Here is a 6,000-nt window from a genome sequence, read left to right as displayed (position 1 = left end):
AGCGCACAACATTCGCAATGCACTCAATTGGTATGAGACTGCGATTTTTCTCCTATTTGCTTCTAGCTTCAATGATGATGCTCAGACTAGAACTGCATAAAGCACCGGCCCAAAGAGACTATGAACAGGAAATTCAACTTCCAGCATATTCTTAGAAATTTTATAGAGACGGAGGGAAGTTGCTTGAGACAAATTCCACGCATAAGAACTGCTGTATATGATGCAGTACATTGGTGTGCGCCCACATGGCTATGCATTACTGCGACCATGTGGCAGTATCTGTCATAACAATAGATATTGCGCACCTGTTTATGGCTCCCCACTTCCCAGCAGGAACCAAAGGCAGAGCTTCCTTAAAAAATCATTTCAGATTAATAGTAATGGATCATAATGGAATTACTAGGCGAATGATGCTTCAAAATTCCTTTATGGAAAGCTTGGTGGAAGCAAACACGCGCAACTTTCTCCTAAGAACGGAGGAGAAAATAAGTAAATGCATCCAAGATCAATATTTCGGATGCATCCGCTTCCTGCTAATATATGATAAGATGGAGAAACACACACAAGAAAACCATCTAGGTAACTCGACATACCGACACATCAATACCGCTTACCTATGTTAGTTTAGTTTTTCATTTTTAGAAAGAAAATTTGAAAAATATGAATTCAATTTCAAGACATTGATTTGTTTACTTATTTATGACAGCCGCTGTACGTCTGTATATCTTGGCGTTTGGCAAAATTGAAAGAACATTTTGTATTCCTAGCTATGTCCGAATGCAAAATCGCCCATAGAGAGTTTCTCACATAAAATGAACACAAAACCTTTATTCACGAAGCGTCCAACTTCTAGTAACCCGTCTTGTGTTAACAGTAGAAACCCAACGAGGTAAACAATAATTAATTCAACCGCAAAGTTTATTCAAACTATCTTCTAAATGATTTTCAATAAAATAAACCAATTAATTTATATCACACTTTATGCAGGAAATTTATGGGGCGAAATTACTTTGGAAAACTTTACCGGATTTCATATCAATGTAATTCAAATTCGAACAATCAATGATTTTGGATAATGATAACCAACACCTATTAAGCAAATATCTGAAATTATTTGTACATTCGTAATAAATAATATTTTTGTCATAATAAATAGCATTTCAATAAATAAAGTCATCATGTAATTCACTGCGTCTTATAAATATTGACACTGTTGATAACTGAGTTTACGTAAGCAATTGTTGTTGACAATTGCATTAAAAGGGAATGCTGGTAAAGTGCACCCTTTTGACATCTTTCTGCACCCCATTCATTTAAAATATGCTCAAAGTGAAATCTAGAACATTGTTAATTATAGATGCTCTTTATCTGTTTTTCCATTCACTGGCGATTGGAAGTAGGTTCTGTTTCCATGCAAAATCAAGATTTGTTGTTTACGAAATCAACTGGAAAATATTTCTTCAGTACGAAGAGATGAACTTCAAGACGAGGTATATGAAAATACCGCATTCGGAGTAGAAAAACAATACCCGCTTATCACTAAACCAATTGGAGCAATTAATTCCTTCCATACCATATAAAAACCGACCTTCTTGACAGGTGGTCTATCAGCAGCCGATTACAGTTCCTTTCATATTCTTGAGGGGTAGCACCACCAGTATAAAGGCCTAAGAAAGCGGTTTCTGGAGACTTTTTTTGTGATGGAAGAAAAGGCTTCAGAGGAATACAAGTTGCGGGCGACTATTGCGCATATATGTAAGTATGGCATATGACATTAAATATTTATAAAGATACATGTGAAAATGGCGGCACTGCAGCACTCCTCCTTAAGCTTATCGTATTTGAGATGTTCTACGGCACGCGGTATAACTATTCCCAATTTAAAGGAAGGAAAAAGGAAAAAAAAACGCTTTAATCTACATCAGTGTAGCCAGAGAATGACGCAAAGAATTTGCTATATATATATTGATCGAAGTCGACTAGTCGACTAGTCTTTATTTAAAGTTGCTGAATTTTAGCCAAAAAAAAAATGACTTTAACCCGCCACTAAAAAAAGCTGAATAGAACTTATCAAAAATTCCCTATATTCTTTTCTTCGAAATTTTATTGTAAAGATGTGGCTAAATTTTTGAATAAAAATATTGAAAATTGTTAGAGTTATGCCGCGTGCCATTTCAAAAAGTCATTTTGCGGGAAAAATGCCATTAAAGGTGCCATACCATCAAAAAAAATTTTTTTTTATCGAAATTTCATTTATTGCCGCATATTGTGCGGAGTTCAAAGTATTTGTTAAGCCAATAACAAAAATGATTTTTTGAAAATTCAGTGGTTTTACCTTTTAATAATAATTCGCGTACCCTTGATCTGGTACATTAAGTTCCTACCAAAAGCTAAAGTACAAAACAGGGGATATCGCAGGAAAGCTCAGCGCTTCAGGTATGAAACGTCTTCAGGGCTCAATTGTTCCATTTGTCAGACTATACAGTTAAGTATGATCCTGATATTCAATGACTTATCATCATAATCATCAACGGCGCAACAACCGGTATCCGATCTAGGCCTGCCTTAATAAGGAACTCCAAACATCTCGGTTTTGCGCCGAGGTCCACCAATTCGATATCCCTAAAAGCTGTCTGGCGTCCTGATCTACGCCATCGCTGCATCGCATCCAGGGTCTGCCTCGTCTTCTTTTTCTACCATAGATATTGTCCTTATAGACATGACCCGCCCACCGTAACTTATTGAGCCGGATTTTATCCACAACCTGACGGTCATTGTATTGCTCATAGATTTCGTCGTTATGTAGGCTACGGAATCGTCCATCCTCATGTAGGGGGCCAAAAATTCTCCAATTTTTATTCTTCCCGTTTGACTAGTACGGTTTGATGTTGTTGGATGGTTGGTTTTTGGTTCTGACGTTGGCAACATATATTTTGTCTTGCCTTCATTGATATGCAGCCCAAAATCTCGCGCTACCTGCTCGATCTGGATGAAGGCAGTTGAATGCACAAAATTCACATAAAGTATAAGTTTCACCTTCTATAACTTTATTAATAATAGTTGGATTTTCTTCAAACTTCGCAAAGTTATGCCTTATGTTATCCCTTAGGCAAGTGTAAAATTTGATAGTTCTAGCGTGAACTTAAGGGGGGTTTCCGGCTAAATTTATAAAATATGCCAATATACTATAATATTATTAAATTTATTTGTGCAGATATCGGAACGACCTAGCATTTTGAGGCCTAAGTTTTTTTCAGATTTTTCGGTTGGATGGGTTCTGAGAACGAGACCTGTTACACTTTTTTAGGGTCATATTTTGGGCCCTCACTCTCCTACGTTTTGCCTGATATCAATTATGGGACCGGAGTACTAACTGCGACCTTTCATTTAATACCTCACATGGTCACATTCTGTGAAATAAAATTTGCACCTTCCATTCGCATGTACGGGGAGCCCCCTTAAACTTAACGCAACTTATGTAAAGAGAACAACAGACCACACACTCTCACCCATTTTTGTGACAATCGGTCCAGCCATTTCCGAATAAATCGGGTGTGACAGACAGACATCGACTCGATTCTAATAAGGTTTTGTTTCACATAAAACCTTAAAAACACCTTTCTATCAAGATTTTGGGTAAACATGCCTGATTTTGGTATTTTTGAAAGAAAATTTATAATTATGGGTCGAAAGATACCCATGCCATGATAATCAAAAAGTCTTTTGCTTTGTTTTGTTTCCGATAAGGCATTTCAGCAAAATGCTCAACATCCCAAAGAATTATATTTTGAATACACTCTTTATAGAGCTGCCTTTGTAATTCGAGGATACAGTAAACAAACTTTTTCTTATACATGAAAAGTGTATCTAAAAAAAATCACAAAAATGTCTCATTTCTTAAATCGCTAAAGTAGTGTGTCGGGATAGCTGTATGATTAAAGCACAAGGCTGTCGTACGGAAGGTCGCGGTTCAAATCTCACTGGTGGCAGTGGAATTTGTATCGTCATTTGACGTCGGATACCAGTCGACTCAGCTGTGAATGGGTCAAATCAGGGCAATAATCTCGGACGAGTGCAATGCTGACCACATTGCCTCCTACTGGGTACTGTAATCCTGTAGTGTACCGTTACAGTCTTGAATGAAGTGCTCTAGCACACTTGTTGCGTCCACGATTGTTATTAAACTAGATTGCCTTGGGATTAAGATATCAAAATTGAGCACATAAAGGTTATAGAAAATATAATTATTGACTTTTTGAGTCGATGTGAAAACTTTCAATCCAAAAGATTTATTCGCAGAATTTCGATACTCCTTTATAGTGTCCGGGGCCCTGAAGTTACTTTTATTGTAGTTCCTGCTGATGATAAATTCTTGGTTCATTGTTTGGACCCAAAATTAGCAGGACATTGTATATTTAAAGCACGTGCTTATCAGCAACACTTTTTACTGAGAATTCTTTCCACTGTTTGTTAAAACTATTATCACACAGATATATTGAAAACCGCCAGCTTCAGTGAGCAATAATTGCCATCAATACCGAACATATTCTGTCAATTTGTGAAAATCGAGAAATTTGGTCATCGTTATGTGAGGAATACTTTTATTTGAAAGGCCTCAGTGCAACCAGTAAAAAAGGTGAACTAAATTCTATTCCAGGCGAGTCTGCTCCTTCGTTTACAACAATAAAACATTAGGCAGCAGAGTTTAAACGAGGCCGTACTAGCTGCCAAGACAAACTTCGCAGTTGTAGGCGACGAGGTGACAACTACAGAAATAGTGAAAAAATCGAAGCGGTACTGGACGACCGTCGATTGAAAGTGCGCAAGTTAGCAGATTGAGAAAGCATTTCAAAAAGTGCGGTATATCACATCATCATCATCAACAGCACAACGGCGCTCTGCCTTGCCTTCTTTTTCTCATAGACTTTTCGGGTTGGATCATCCTCATCCATACGGATTAAGTGACCTGCCCACCGCAACCTTTTTCTTGCTAACAACCCAAGTCTCCAAAGAATACATGAGGACTGGCAAGATTATTGTCTTGCACAGTAAAAGCTGACTCTGTGGTGAGACGTTTCGAGCGAAACACTTTTTGTAAGCTGAAATAGGCTCTGATGGCTTCCAACAATCGTGTGCGGATTTCATCGTCGTAGCTGTTATCGGTTGTGATTTTCGACCCTAGATACGGGAAATTATCAACGGTTTCACCTACCTTTATTCTTCCCGTTTGACCAGTGCGGTTTGATGTTGTTGGTTGGTTGGTTTTTGGTGTTGGTCGTACATCATGTAGTTGAAATTTTTCGGTAGCTGTGAAGTGGAAGTTCAAACTCGTAGTTTGTCACAACATCATGCATCTCGCTTTTCTGATATTTCAACAGCTCTTGAAATAGAAGCTCTTATCCGGTCATATTTTGGCCGTGGGTTGCCATGCATGTTTGGTTGATGTTCCAATGTTCGATTTTTTTTGGGTGGCATTTTTAATAATTTTCTAAAAGAGCCATCTCTGATGGCGGATCCGACACACCGAATGACCCCCTTAAGTCGATGTATGTATGTTTCTTCTACGTATAGTAGTTTGAGCACTCGTCCATTGTCTTCACTTGGTAGGAATTCCAAATCGCCAATATTCTAGTTGTTGACCAGTTCGTACGTAATCCATCGTTCCAATATGCCCATATGTTCGGAACAGATTTCCTTCTTTGCCTCGGTAGGATAAACATCAAGGTGTATATGGCTTTATTCTCCTAAGTTGCTGGTAAAACTTCCGAACCTGGTATGGTTACTCCCTGTACTTTTCAAGTTCGCAGGCCTGTTGGTTTTCCCCGTTGCATTGCTGGCTTATAGTTATCATCGAACCAGTCGTTCCGCCTATTCTTCCTTCCGACTGGGGCCAAATATGTGTGTGGCCATATCAACGATAACGTTCTTCTGGTGGCTGTTAAAATCATTTGCCAATACTTCATTTCCAGGACATTTGGTAACTGCGCCTATTGCAGCATC

General features: G+C 38.3%; 1 long non-coding RNA gene across 2 annotated transcripts; it reads left to right on the top strand.

Annotated features, from left to right (window-relative positions):
- The first annotated feature begins 846 nt into the window (after positions 1–846).
- LOC119647728 lies at positions 847–2,158 on the top strand. 2 transcript variants are annotated; one of them, XR_005248928.1, is made up of 3 exons: positions 847–889; positions 988–1,755; positions 1,818–2,158. It is a non-coding gene; the product is annotated as an uncharacterized LOC119647728 (long non-coding RNA). The 2 variants fall into 2 exon arrangements; XR_005248927.1 differs by lacking the exon at positions 847–889 and having other exon boundaries at positions 959–1,755.
- The last annotated feature ends 3,842 nt before the right edge of the window (positions 2,159–6,000 follow it).

The sequence above is a fragment of the Hermetia illucens genome, chromosome 2 (assembly GCF_905115235.1).
Source record: "Hermetia illucens chromosome 2, iHerIll2.2.curated.20191125, whole genome shotgun sequence".
NCBI lineage: Eukaryota > Metazoa > Arthropoda > Insecta > Diptera > Stratiomyidae > Hermetia > Hermetia illucens.
This window is presented reverse-complemented; position numbering and strand designations above follow the sequence as displayed.